Source organism: Stegostoma tigrinum, chromosome 25 (genome assembly GCF_030684315.1).
Source record: "Stegostoma tigrinum isolate sSteTig4 chromosome 25, sSteTig4.hap1, whole genome shotgun sequence".
In the NCBI taxonomy this organism is placed as follows: Eukaryota; Metazoa; Chordata; class Chondrichthyes; order Orectolobiformes; family Stegostomatidae; genus Stegostoma; species Stegostoma tigrinum.
The window spans coordinates 14,598,422-14,613,942 of NC_081378.1; the positions used below are offsets into that span (position 1 = coordinate 14,598,422).

Below are 15,521 nucleotides of genomic sequence, written 5' to 3' on the forward strand. Positions count from 1 at the left end.
ATAATATGTATAATATCAGTTTTTGAATTTGCTTTGGTTTTTTTTCCTAAAAATAAAATAAACAGGTGAGCTTTGTTTTTTCATGTGTAGGTAGCTTTTGTTTTCTTTAAAATAAGATCAAGGGTGGTGATAGTGTAATGGTATTAATGCTGTTCTAGTAATCCAAAGACCGGGGAAATTTCCTTGCGGAGCTGGATTTGAATCTGTTCACGGCACATTGTGGAATGTGAATTGTAAGCCTGGAATTAGAAGGAATCGTTGGCATTGAGGCCCATTTAGTTCAAGAATATCTCTGAGGGGGAAATATGTTGTTCTTAGACAGTTTAGCCTAATACGACTCCAAACATAGCCAATGTTTTGGCTAAACGGCCCTCTGAAAGAACCTAGTGAGATACTCGGTTGTATTTAAACACTTCGAAACGCTATTGAAAGGAACTAAATCAGGTGGACCAAGTAGCATGGACCTAAGCACCAGAACCGATAATGGCAAACTCTGCTGTGATGCTCCTGCAAAATCCTTTTTGCTAATGGCTGGAGGTTGAAGTAAGGTTAAAACGGAGGTGCCCAGGGAATCATCTACATTTTGATACTGGACATAGTAAGTTTTTATGGCATGGGCAAGGAACCTTCAGCTGTTCACCACATACTGCCACTGGCCTCCCCAACCTACACCCCCACCCTTGCGCCTTGGATGAATCAGTACTTCTCTGTATTCAACAGCATTTGGAGGAAACACTTAAGTGGCAGAATGTACTTGGGCTTGGAATTGCATTGTTAGTTACCACAAGTGGCTTGGCATCGTCACTGGCACATCTAGCTGGTTAAGCCATGGTAGACACAGTGGCTGGACTTGGGTCTCTGTGGTAGGTGTTAAGATAACTACCAGGAGGGGAAAAATCCTACTCAACCTTATCCTGCCAAACATGCCTGCTGCAAATATATCTGTCTATGATGTATTATTAGGAGTGACTATAGCTCAGTCCTCAGGGAGATGAAGTCCAGTCTTCAGAGAGAGCATATCATTGTGCCAAATAGGCTAGGTTTTGAGCAGATCTGACAACTCAGTATTCGGCATGCTTGGGATGTTACAAGCCAACAGCAGCATTTTGTAGTCTAAAATGACCTGCAATCTTGTAGCCTGGCATAAGCCCCACTGTACCATGTACAATCAAGCCACAGGACCAACCCTGGCTCAATGAAGAGTGCGAGAGGGCATGCCAACTGCAATGCCAGGCTTATCTAAAAATGAGGTGACCACCCAGTGAAGCAACAAGATGGGACTACTTGCATGCCAGATTATCACAAGAATAAGCAATTCTTCAACCAAAGATCAGATCTAAGCCCTGCAGTCCTGCCACATATAGTTATGAATGATGGGTCTAATTAAACAACTCACTCAGTCTCCACAAATATTCCTGTTCAAAATGCTGAGGGGGCTGAGCACATTATTGCAAAAGGTGAGGTTGAAGCATTTGCAACAAACTTCTTCAACCAGAAGTATCATGTGGATTATGCATCTTCAGCATATCCAGATCACCACAGAAGCTAGTCTTCGGCCAATTTTAATTAATTACATGCAATATCAAAAAGGCATTGGATTCTGCAAAAGCTATGGCCCTTGTCAACATTCTGTCACTGGTATTGAAGATGTGTGGTTCAGAATTTAATGCACCCCTTGCCTAGCTGTTTCAGTACAGCTACAACACATGCTCAAATGGAAAACTGCCCAGGTATATCCTCTATAGAAAATGCAGAACAATTCCACCTCAGCCAGGAGCTATCCTGTCAATCTCCTTGACCATTGGTGAAAGGATAGATAAAGTGATTAACAGTGCTATCATGCAGCACTTGCTTCTCAATAACCTGTTAGACGTTCAGTTTAGGTTTTGCCATGGGCATCCAGCTCCTGACTGCATGAGAGCTTTAGTTCAAATATGGCCAAAAGAGTGGAATTTCAGAGGTGGGGTGAGAATGACCTTGACATAAACACTATTTGATTTTTGTCATCAAGGAACATCAGTAAAAGTAGAATCAGTGGGAATCAGAAGGGAAAAGCTCTGCATTGGTTGGATTCATACCATCCATAGGAAGTTGGTTGTTAAGAGGTCAGTTCCAGGACTACTATTGCAGGAGTTTCTTCAGAGATGTGTCCTCATGCCAACAGTCTTCAATTAGTTCATCAAGGACCTTGTCTCGATTGTCAAGTCAAAGGTGTTGTATTTGATCAAATAATATTTACCACCATTTGTGATCCCTCTAAAGCAGTTCATGTCTGACCTCAAAACCTAGACAATATGCAAGCATGGACTGATGCTATGATAGAAGACAGACAGCTGAATCAAATCCGCCTTCCTGCCTCTGTAGTCACAACACGAGTAAAATTAAAAGCTTCAAAGATACTCAAAATTGATCCTCAAGGTTCCGAAGCAGACTTTTTGAATAACCAATCCCAAACTTTGCCAGCAATCAATTCCAAATACCAGTTTGTATCTTGATCAAAAGACTTATTGATTTATTAACAACATGGTAACTTTAGCGAGTAAAAATTAAGTGACAAGATAATCTGGTTTATGCTGTAAACCCAAAACCTTTGTCTTCAGCCCTAGTCACATACAAGACCGACAGATAAGCAAACACAGTAAAGGGCCAAGTTAAACAAAATAACAAAATTGACCAGATTACTTCAGTGATTTTCATGGTGTATTGTTCCAAGAGCATAATTAAAGGCTTCTCGTTTATTGAGGGGTATTAAATCATGAGGGGCATGGAAAGGGTGAATGCATAAAGTCTTTTCCCCAGGGCATTGGTTTAAGGTGAGAGGGTATAGATTTAAGAAGGACCTGAAGGGCAACACCTACTAACAGAATGGTGCGTGTATGGAATAGGCTGCCAGAGAAAGTAGGTGAGGCATGTACAATAGCAACATGTGAAAAACATTTGGATAGGCACATGGATGGGAAAGATTCAGAGAGATATGGACCGAAATATATTCAATTGGAACTAGCTGAGTGGGCACCATGGTCAACATAGACCGGTTTGGGCCAAAGCTATATTACTGTATGACTCTGAGCAGCAAATCTGGGGATAATTGAAAAAGCCTGCTCAAGGACCATTGCAGTCGGATTATTGTACTAAATGTGATGTTGATCTATTTCATGCCACTTAATTGGAAGGCTTTCAACTGTGTGACTGAGGTTGCTGTCTTTGTCAGTCATTGTGCACTACACAATTTGAAACACTTAGTGTGCCACTTTTTGATCGTTTTTTTTCTTTTAAGAACATTATTGACACTTTTAGTTTCATGTTCATGTGCATTTGCTAAGATCTGGCAGTAAGTATGATGTGAACATGTACTCGGTTTTAAAAACTGCTTTAGACAGGAACTTAGTAAATCAATTGTAGGGTGTATGGAATAGCTACATTGGATGAATCTTTGTGTCAACACATATCGGGGAACTGTCTTATGTACCAGCAAGTCTAAGTTGTCGGATGCCAACAATTCGAGTTACTGGTATATTGTATCAATCAACCCAAGTACGTAAATGTTCCATATTTCCATGAACAGTTTTAAGAATGAATCCCATTTGAAAGCTCTCAAAAGTGATATTAATTGATTTATTTATTGTCACATAAAGCTTTTCATGGTATTTTGGTTTGTTTACAAGCAGTATGGGCAGATCTTAGTAAGTTCAAGGGTGTACAGATCAAAAAGACTTTGGAGGCATGAAGGTTACTTTGCATAGGGCATGTGCGAGATGAAATCAGTGTTATTTAGAGTCCATTCATCGGTCTGATGATGGCTGGAAGAAGCTGTTCCTGAACCTACTTGTGTGTCTGTTCAGCTTTCTGTACCTTCTGACTGAAGAGGCTATAGATTGTTACCGGAGTGCGATGGGTTTTTGATGGCACCCTTTCCGTGGCAGCTAGCTGTGTAAGTGGAGTGTGTGGATGGAAGGTTGGCTTCCACGTTTGCCTGGGACATTGTGCACAGTTGAGTTAGCTTGTAAATCAATGGTTGGGTTAGGTATCTGTATTCACTTTATTCTACACTTAAAAATATAACAGAAGGAAGTATGATACTTGGAACAATTTTGCAAGATTAAATTTTTTAGGTTCTAGTCTACAACTGTTGAATCATTTGAAAATATGTTCTTGCAACTTTTTTTTTCTTCTACACTAGCTGGGTTCCATTTGGTGCAAAATTGTGATATTCAGCATGGAAGATTTTGATATAATTTCTTGGAAAGGTGTTAATTACAATGGAAAGCTATTTGTGGATAAAATATTATTATTGTCATTTAATATTACTCAAATAAAACTTTCAGCCAGATTGAAACTGTATGAAATCGAGAAACAAGGTTTTCAGGCTGTTGCTCAGATTGGGCAGATCTCTGTGCAGCTTTATCAACCTTCTACTGACTCTCATGAAGACATCTAGGAATATTTGTGGGCTTGCATTTGACCTTAATGCTTCTTTCTTAGAAAAATGATCTCTCATTCTGGCATATTCAACCTTGCATGTGTTTGTTGTCTCTGCCTTTATTTAGCTTTTATTATACCTTCCATGGGATGTTTTGGGATATTTTCTGATATAAATGGTATGACGTAAACAGTCTTATGTTTCATCTGAATAGTTCCCAAATATTCACTATCACTCCAGGCAACATGAGCATTTCAATCAATTACCTATGCAGTGTGGGCTTTGTTGCTTTCATCAAACAAAACAAAATTCAAATTTGTGTTGTTGTTCAGTGTTCTCTGAACTTTGGGAGTTTCGATTTTATCTGATTTTCCTAGAATTACATTTGTATTGTTCAGCTGGTCTTGCAAGCCTTTTTTTTTTTGCTATATTTTGTTAGATGTAAATGGACGTGTTTATTTTTTGGAGGATTTTGGGGTTGCTTTTAAGCATCTTTTCCTTTGTAGCGCTGAGGCCAGCAATTTTTGGTTAGGGTCTGAGGTGCCTCCAGGACAAAATGTATTCCATTCTCATGATTGGAACACGATGGTCAAACTCTCAGTGAGCACTTATTCTTTTTGAATATTTGAGGTATACACAACCAACATTTGTCCCATATCACTCTTAAACTCTTCCTATTCATGTATTACCAGTTGTCTCATAAACAAGGTATTTGTACCTGCCTTCACCATTTTCCTCTGTTAGTTTGTCACGTATGTGTGCCACTGTCTGCATAAAAATGTTGTCCCTCCCTTTTTTTTGCTTTTGTCTTTTTAAAGCTTTCCCCTCATCCCTAACTTCTTCCTTCTGGATTTGGACTCCCACACATCCTAGGAAAAAGATCTTGACTATTCACCCTATTCATGTCTCTCATGATGTTATAAACCTCTATAAGGTCAACCCTCCCTCTCTCATGCTCCAGGAAAAGAAAAATCCATCCCTTTCGGCTTTTCTCCATAACTCAACCTCCAAACCTTTTCTGCACCTTGTTTTTTTTCAGGTTTCATAGCATCCTTCTTATAGGAGAGAGACTAGAATTGAACACAGTATTCCAAAAGTGCTGCAACACGACTTCCTGACTCCTATACTCAGTGCGCTGACCAATGAAGGCAAGTGTGCCAAACACTATCTTCACCACGCTGTCTACCTATGACTCCACTTTCAAGGAACCATACACTTTCAATACTCCCTCGGGATCTGCCATTACCAAGGTCCTGCCCTGGTTTGCCTTAGCAAAATGCAACTTCTCACATTTAGCTAAATTAGACTCTTTGTGTCCCTCCTCAGCCCATAGGACCTTGATTACCTGGGCCAATTGTTCTCTGAAATAATCTTCACTGACCATTGCACCACCTATTTTGGCCTCCCCTGCAAATTTACTAGCCATACCTCTTACTGACATCTAAATAATTTAAGTAAACGACAAAAACTGGTACTGATCCTTGTTGTATTATTACTAATCTCGGACCTCCAGTCTGATGAACAATCCTTTACTACCATGCTCCGTTTCCTACCTTTTTTAAAGCAATTTTATATTCAGTTGGCTTGCTCCCTCAGATCCCAAGTGTCCTAACCCGTCTACCGTGCGGAACCTTGTCGAACGCTTTACTGAGGTCCATATGGGTAACAGCTATCGGACTTCCTTTATCGGTCTTCTTTGCCACTTCAAAAAACTTCAGGCAAGTTAGTGAGACGTGGTTTCTCATGCACAAAGCTATGCTGACTGTCCCTAATCAGTCCTTGCCTTTCAAATGCATATAAATCCTGTCACTCAGTCCCTGCCAACAACTTAACCACCACTGACGTAAAGCTCACTGGTCTAGAGTTCCCTAGTTTTTTCTTACAGCCTTTCTGAAATACTGGCACCATATTAGCTACCCTAAAGCCTTCCAGCACCCCTCTCATTGCTGTAGATGATACAAACATCTCAGCAAAGGCTGAACAAAGTTCTGGGAAACACCTGTTTAGGTTCTTGGGATTTATCTACTTTTTTTATATGTTTAAAGACCTCCAGCACCTCTTGTATAATGTGAATGCTTTTCAAGACTTCGCTACTTATTTCCACGAGTCCTTAGCATTCACGTCCTTCTTTACAGTAAATACTTACACAAAATATTTGAGTATCTCAGCCACCTCCCTGTAGTACCACGCATAGACCGCTATGTTGATTTTTATGGGACCCTATTGTGTCCATTGTTATTCTTTTTGCTCTTGCTGTACTTAAGGAGGATCCAAAGAGATTCTCTAACTTTATTTGCCAAGGTATACTCCTACTGCCTTTACTCTCTTCCAGGGAGTCACTCAATTCGAGCTGTCTATGTATACTAGCTTTTTCTTGACCAGAACCTCCAATTTCTCTAGTCATCCAGCATTGCCTACCAGCTTTGTACTTCACATGATCAAACATACTGCCTGTGAATTCTGATCATCTCATTCTTAAAGGCCTCCTACTTCCCAACTGTCCCTTTACCTGAGAATAGCCTCCTCTAATCAACTTTTGCAAGTTCTTGTCTAATAGCATTAAAATTGGCTTTACTCCAGTTTAGCTATTTCATGTTTAGATCAGGTCTTCCCTTTTTCCATCGCTATTTCAAAACTAATAGAATTATGATCACTTGCCCCAATGTGCCTGCCCACTGACAACTCAGTCATTCACCTTGTCCTGCCTTATTTCTCAACAGAAGGTCAAGTATTGCTCCTTCTCTAGTTGGTACATCCACATAGTGAAAAACATATTTTCTTGTACATGCTTGACAGTTTGCTCTCCATGCTAGCCATTTATACCATCACAGTCCCAGTCCATCATTGGAAAGCTAAAATCCCTAATCATTACAATCCTAGGTTTTTTTTTAAAACAGCTATCCATTTCATACAGGTTTTTTCTACTCCTGAAAAATTGCAATGGTTCAAAATTGTGAATCCCAGTCTCTCAGATTCTTATCCTTCTGCTCTGTCCTTCTATTACAACTCCCTTTAGTAAGTGGCAGCAGTAGTAGTCCAGATATTAATAGCCTTGAAGACCTACCTTTCTAACCTCCTGCCTAGTTTCTTCTCCTTTTCTTTGGCAGAGTCTCATCCCTTTCCTTACCTAGGTCATTGTGCCAACTTGTATAATGACCTCCTGCTGATCACTATCCCCTTTGAATATTCTGCACTGTTTTTCTGATGTCTTTGACACGCACCAGGGAAGTAAACACACTGTCCCAATGTCTTACTGACGGCCGCAGGAATGTCCATCTGTGCACCAGACTAGAGAGACACCTGTTACAAGTCAATCGCTTGGAATTTGACATAGCCCTCGTTAGAGTAGAGCCAATCACAATATTAGAAATGTGACTGTCAGTGTTATATGACCCCATGAACCCCCTACTCCCCCACCCTGCCAAAAAAAAACTATTCAAAACTGCTTACCTCTAAGAGATTGACATAGCCACAGGAAATTCCTGCACTACCTGGTCAACTGTCCTATCATACTTTTTGTGGTCAGCAATCTACCTGACTGTTTGTCTCCACCTTCCTCAAAACCATCCACCCCGCCTCGCTCTCGTAACTTCCCATTGCCTCTAACTGCCAACTGAAGTGCTGTGAACAGTTTTGCTCGCCCCATTTCAGAAATTTATTATTTTATTGGAGGCCATTCAGAGAAAGTCAACAAGGATGACTCAAGTTTGAAAGGATCCATAAACCGTTTGGAGAAATTGGGACTCCACTCATGGGAGTTGGGAAGAATGAAGTGATCTGATTGAAACATAAAGGATTATAAAGGGGTGTGGCAGGATAAATACTGAGGATGTTTCACTCATGGGAGAGTCTTGGATAAGTGCCTGATTAGTCAGGGAATCAAAGGTTATGCACAAGGGTAGAAAAGTGAACATGAGGAACAGCAGGTCAGGCATGATCCTTTTGAAATGCGAATCAGACTTGAGAAGCTGAATGGCCAAAACCTGTTTCTATTTCTCATGGTCTTAAACTGATAAAATACTAAAAGGATAATTCAAGATAAATGCAGGAAGTTTGTTCCCGGTGACCAGGGAGTACAGGAGATGGGGTAGGCAATTTAGTTTTGAGGTGGGGTAGATTTTTGTGGATTTGCCCAGAGAATGGTGAGTTCATGGAATACTTTGCTGCGGAAAGTGGCTGAATCCAAAATGTTAAATGTTTTCAAGAAGGGGGTAATTATAGTTCTGAGAGGTCAAAGGATCAAGGGGTATGGGGAGAGTGCCAGTGTCGGTTACTTAGTGGGATGATCAACTGACATAAAATGAAATGGGAGAGCAGGCTTGAGGTCCGAAAAGCCTACTCCTGCTCCTACTTCCTGTGTTTCTCACTGTATTTTCTATTTGAAATCGCTAATGCCCTGTTCACACCTCCATCCAGACACGTCAAGAGAGCCAGAACTGCAGATGCTGGAGTCAGAGACAAAACTGTGTGGAGCTGGAGGAACACAGTGGGTCAGGCAGCAGCAGAGGAGTAGGCAAGTCGACCCAAAACACGGACTTTCCTACTCTGCCTGACCTGTGTTCCTCCAGCTCCACATGATGTGTCTAGACGGAGACAACATCTCTGGTCTTTTTTTTTTGTCCAATCACTGCCTGTGATTTTTGGAATGTGAAACCACCTTCTGGCAGTTAACCTGAAGGCCTCCCCTTCACCTGATCACCGATCATTCATTCCCTTTGTTCACTTGCCTTCCTGCCACCCCAACCCCACTCCACCCCATGCCCTTGCTCACTGAGATTAGCCATTTAGCCAGTTTCTCTGTCCATGGATTTATTTACATTCAGAGTTTACATCAGGGAAAAAGTCATTTTTGCCTGTTGCGCCATCTTGACTCCAGTGAATATACATCAGTCAAATTATTCATGTCAGAAATGTACTGTTCTTTTATTAAAAAGTACAGGATTTATTAATTTAAATTTGAGACCATTAAAATGCTGGTTATTTGGTTGATAAGCAACTCAATCTGCATTTTTCTTTTGACATCATCAGAACCACTTTCCTTAATTACTGTCTTACTGTTAATCACATAAATTGAAATATAAAACTACTATCTGAGAATATACAATTTTAACCGTTGGTCCTCAGCTAGTGGTATGAACGTGGACACTGCAAAGTGTCACAACAAGTGAAATGATCGTCGCTTGAAGGGTCTAATGAGGTGCAATCAGTTAGTGAACTGCTTTGTTATTTTTAAAATGGTAGTAGCTACTGCATGTGACACTGTTTTCTCATTTGTTAAGGCAATTGCCCATAACACAGCAGTACATGTTAACTTTTTGTTACATGGGAAATTCAGTAATTTATGACTGGATGAGCTGTCTGGAAGGAATGGGTAAATAAGATGTCGAGTGCACTCTACAAAGTGAGCGAAGAAAGAACATTATGTTTTGCTAATTTTTATGTTGTTCTTGCCTGTTGAACTTGGAGAAAGTTCCTTTTTTTTCCGTTCCTTTCCTTGCCCCGCCGTCTTCTCTCCACCCCATTGAGTGCAGTTTTTGCTGGTGATATGCAACTGTGTCTCAAACCTAAGTTGTGTTTCCAAATAAATTCAGAAACTGCTGGGCCCATTGAGCATGCCTGGCAGCATCTGTGGAGAAAAAAGCAGAATTAACATCAAGTTGTGACCCTTCTTCAGAATTTCACTTGAATCGAGTTTCTCTCCACAGATGCTGCCTGACCTACTAAGTTTCTCTGTCAATTTGTTTTTATTCTCAGATTTCCAGCATCCATTGTTCTTTGTTTCACTTACATTTGTGATTCAAACTCTGTTTGGACTGCAAAGCTGCAACTTACAATTAAGTTTTGCTATTTTCAGTATTTGGAAAATGCAGTATTTGCTGCTAGTGAAAAACACTCCTGCTATTTCAGTGCTAACAGAACAGCAACACGTTTTTGTTTTCTGAAAAAATCGTATTGTTATTTGTGCATGTATTTGGGTGCCTCTCGTCATGCCAGCATTTATTGACCTTCCCTAGGCGCCCTTGAAGGCGATAATGAGCTGCCTTCTTCAACTGCTATGGTTTGTTTCCTGTAGATAGACCCACAGCGCCATTGGGAAGGGAATCGCAGGATTTTCACCCAGCAACACGAGTCAGGATGGTTTGCAGCTTGGAGGGGAATTTGTACATGTTAGTGTAACCATTTATACGCTGCCCTTGTCATCTAAATGGTAGTGCATGTAAGTTTGAAAGGTGCAGTCTAAAGAAAATTCAATGGTAAACTTTGGTAGTCCATCTTTATTAGTAGCAGTTGTCTTTACAAAGCGTCAATATTGGAGGGAATGGATGCTTGTGGATGTGGTGGCAATGCAGTGGGCTGCTTTGTCCTGTATGGTGCCAAGCCTCTTGAGTGCTGTTGGAACCACACACATCCAGGTACGTCTGGAGTGTCCCATTATGCTCCAGACTGGTGTCTTTGTAGGTGAAGAGGCTTTGGTAAGTGAGGAGTTAAGCTACTCACTGCAGGAATCGCAGCCTCTGGGTTGCTGTTGTGGCCAGTGATCAGAATACTCATATGTCTACTTTGGTTCAAGTTCTGGTCATCATAACTCAAGATGATGCCAATGCAGGATGTCTATAGACTAGGCATTGTTTGAAGCCAGCATTGCTAAAAGCTTTGCATGATCCATGTCATCAATTTGAATCAAATACTAATTGAGGACCTTTTCCACCTCAGAACTGACTGTTATTTTGCTGTTGCATTTAAATTCTCCATTCCATGACTACTCATGCCAAACGTCATCAACCTGACACATCAATTTTGTTTCTCTTCTTTGATACTGCCTGATTACTCAGGACTTGCAAATTATTCTGTTTTGATTATGAAACTGTTTGAGTTCACTGCAAGACAGTACAAGTCTGTTTTTTGGTGGTTTCAAAATACCAATATCCACTTACAAGATTTTTAATCATGCAACTAAGCTTCTCCCATCAAGGCATATCAATGAGCGTTGTATTAATTAAAGATCTAAGATAGGCTCTGCTTACCTTCAGCCTCATTGGAATAAAATGCATTTATTCAATTTAAAATGCGTATTCAATAAAAATAGTAAAACAAAACATAACAAAAAAAATTAAAATTGCATGCCATTGCTTCAGTTAAAAGTGACTTCAGTTTTCCATTTACTTTTGTGTAATCTGTCAGGACTTGGTCAGCATTGACATATCTTTCAGTTAATAACATTCTAAGTGATTTATGTCTATTGATTAAATGTCAAGACTTGGCAGACTTGGTCTATATTATGGTAGATGTCTGTCATAGAAAAATAAACACAAACTCAGGATTGGATTTAGACATGTATTCTTTGGTATTGAGCTCAGAAAAGCTGACATTTTACCCCTTTGTAATGTATTCCAGTGCCAGTGAGAAAGTAAATCTGATTTTGACTGATATGTCTCAACTTGATACTGACAGTCCAGTGGAAGATAAAATGTGGTTAACATTTTTTTTCATTATAGCACACCTGACATGACCAGTTTCTCCAGAATAGCAGACTGTGAATCACACATTATGTTTCTACACAACACTTCAGGCCTTTAATATGTCTTCAGAAATCACATGTAACAGCAGGATTTTTCAGATTTTTTTCAGAAACTGAACATTTTTTTTTTCAGTTACTTACGGGATGTGAGGGAAATTGTAGGCCAGATTGTGTGTCTATATTCTTTGCACACAGCCATGAGCTCCCTCCTTGAATTACTGCAGTCCACGTCTGACTCCCAGCAGTGATGGAGTGGCGATATTATTCAATGTCAGGATTGTGTAGGGCTCATAGGGGAACCTACTGAAGCTGATTTGCCTTTGTCCTGCTGTGCTAAAGGTTGTAAGTTTTGCAAGGTGCTGTCAAGAGTCTCGATAATCTGCTGTAGCACAGTTCAAATGAGAGTAGTGTAGGGGAGGTGCAACAGCATCTAAAATTTTTCCATGGAAGGATGTCATTTGCCAAGAAACAAATAACTGCTTCCTTACCTCCTAATCAGAGCCCACACGTTCTTTAACTTTTCATAGAAGTGTAGCTGTGTCTATTTAGGTCACATTGGCTATCAAATGAGAAGTGATTTCAAAGAGGATAGTGTAGTAATATTGACAACTCAAACTGATTCTCTTAAACTCAGGAGAAGTTAAGTAGTGCTTAGCATGTATGACCATGTCTAAAAATGAGTAAATATTATTTTGATGCCCAAGCAATATTAGATGTGTTCTCTCTGCCGTCTGGTTGTGCAGAAACCCTGAAGTATGTGGTGGATAAACGAGCATTTTTTACAACAGTTGCTGCAGCTGCCTTTAAAATATTGTCTGGCCTGTCACTTCAATTGCCCACATACTCCAGAAGAGTTTTGAATGTATATTGCTTCAAAACACTAATTGTAAAAAGTTATTGATAAGGTACCTTTTTTGAGGAAGTAAATAAACTGAGATGCTGTCACATTCACGAGGTGCGGGTGATGCTGTTTACATCCCCAGTTGGCCTCGGAAGGTGGTGCCACACTGCTTCTTTTGAATGTTGCACACCATGGAGTGTAGGGACATCCACAGTGCAGTTGGGGACGGAGTACCTGGATTTTGAACTAGCAATTGTGAACCAAGTCAGGATGATGTGTGGATTCATGGGGAACTTGCAGGTGGTGGGATTCCCATACATTTGATGGCCTTATCTTTCTAGATGGCAAAGGTCATGGGTTTGGGGTTTGCTGGAAAAGTAGTCTTTGTGAGTTACTGCTCAGGTTTCCATTGAATAGTTTTGTCTGGGAGAATCCCAGTTGGCTGACGGTAAACTGAAATAGGCTTTTTCCTGCTTGAAATTTCCTCCAAGATATCCATGGTTCTTTTACTTGTGAAGGATTTATTTTTTGTGCCAGGGCATGTAGTCACTTCATGAAGATGACTTGACTCAGATTGCAAGGATAATCTTTGATTTGTTATTGTCAAATCCTATTAAGTCGAGGCTAGGGAAGTACCATTCAAGTAAAACTGCGGTTTTATCTATGGCAAAACATCACCACCGATTAGTTTTGCTATAAGGATACATATGATTTGCAATGTCAATGGTTACACTTGAAGCTGTTAGAATAACTTCTGACGTTTTAAAATGGATGAAATTGACTCATCAGCCTTCATCAAAATAAATGTGCTCATGCAACATTTGTCGTCCTGTCTTCATTCACTTTTTCAGTGTGTACATCCCCAATGCTGTAGCAGCATATTTGACTGGAGAGTGTATATACGACAGATAGTAACAGATAACAGCCTATATGTAATCTAGCCACTTAAGTGTCTGATTTCTGAACTGTTTGTTTGTATTATTTTCTGACTAACAATAGGTCCATTAGTTTATCAGCACTAAGTAAATAAACATTCAACTAGATATCAGGATATCCTGAAGTATTTTAGAGCTGTTGATGTACTTGTACTTGTGAAAAGTTACAACATGAAGTTTCAAGCCTTTATTTAGAAAACCAACTAATGCATTTTGATAGTCACAGCTTTTAACAACTGACAACAAAATTGCTGCAATAAATGAGAAAAAATTGGAGGCCAAAGCTCTTGATGTTCATATGACTCTGTGCAGACCTTTTACAAAGGTGCAGAGTGTCATGGCATTACCTGCAAGTAAAGATGAACGAGCTGTTTCATGGGAGTATTCAATAAAAGTTGTGAATAGGCAGTTAGGAAAAAGAGCAAGTCAAATCATCAAGCAAGAATTAAAGCAGAGTATGAAGTAGGACTGAAACTAAACTGCATTTATTCCAATGCAAGAGGCCTAACAGGTAAGGCAGATAAACTAGGAGCATGGATAGGAACATGGGACTGGGATATCATAGTGATTACAGAGATGTGGCTCAGGGGTGGACAGGACTGGCAGATTCATGTGCCGGGTATGGATGCTATAGGAAGGATGGTAATAGAGGAGGGGGAGTGGATTTCTTGATTAACAATATGGCTGTACTTGGGGCATTCCTGGGAATATGTCCAAGGAACTTATTTAGATGGAACTGAGCAATAATAAAAGGGTGACCATCTTGGTGGGATTGTATTATAGACATGCCAGCAGTCAGTAGGAAATTGAGAAGCATCTGTATAAGGAGATTGCGGTCATCTGTAAGAATAATAGGATGGTTTTTGTCAGGCATTTTAATTGTCTAAACATACACTAGGATTGCCATAGTATGAAGGACTTGGATGGAGAGGAATCTCGGTGTGTATGGGAAAATTTTCTGATTCAATATCTGGATGTACCTACTAAAGAAGGTGCAAAACTTAATCTAATCTTGGAAAATAAGACAGGGTGTCAGTAGGGAGAGCACTTTGGGGCCAGTGACCGTAATTCTGTTAATCTTAAAACAGTGATGGAAAAGGATAACAAAGTGTGAAGCTGGATGAACACAGCAGGCCAAGCAACATCTCGGGAGCACAAAAGCTGATGTTTCGGGCCTAGTCCCTTCATCAGAGAGGGGGATGGGGAGAGGGTTCTGGAATAAATAGGGAGAGAGGGGGAGGCAGACCAAAGATGCAGAGGAGAGTATAGGTAGGCAGGGGATAGGTCAGCCCAGGGAAGATGGACAGTTCAAGGAGGTGGGATGAGGTTAGTAGGTAGGAAATGGAGGTGTGGCTTGAGGTGGGGAAGGGATGGGTGAGAGGAAGAACAGGTTAGGGAGGCGGAGACAGGCTGGGCTGGTTTTGTGATGCAATGGCGGGGAAGAGGATGAACTGGGCTGGGGGAAGAGGAGATTTTGAAGCTTGTGAAGTCCACAACGATACCATTGGGCTGCAGGGTTCCCAAGCAGAATGAGTTGCTGTTCCTGCAAACTTCCGGTGGCATCATTGTGGCACTGCAGGAAACCCATGATGGACATGTCGTGTCAGGAATGGGAGAGGGAGTTAAAATGGTTCACGACTGGGAGGTGCAGTTATTGCGAACCGAGCAGAGGTGTTCTGCAAAACGGTCCCCAACCCTCTGCTTGGTTTCCCCAATGTAGAGGAAGCCACACCAGGTACAATGGATTGCAAGTTGTTGAAGGAAATCCTGAGGGACAGGATTTACATGTATTTAGAAAGGAAAGGA

General features: G+C 40.6%; 1 protein-coding gene across 2 annotated transcripts in view; it reads left to right on the forward strand.

Moving 5' to 3' along the window:
- The window catches only part of exoc4 (exocyst complex component 4), a 449,005-nt gene that overhangs the window by 40,699 nt on the left and 392,785 nt on the right, over nt 1-15,521 (forward strand). The window lies entirely within an intron of this gene.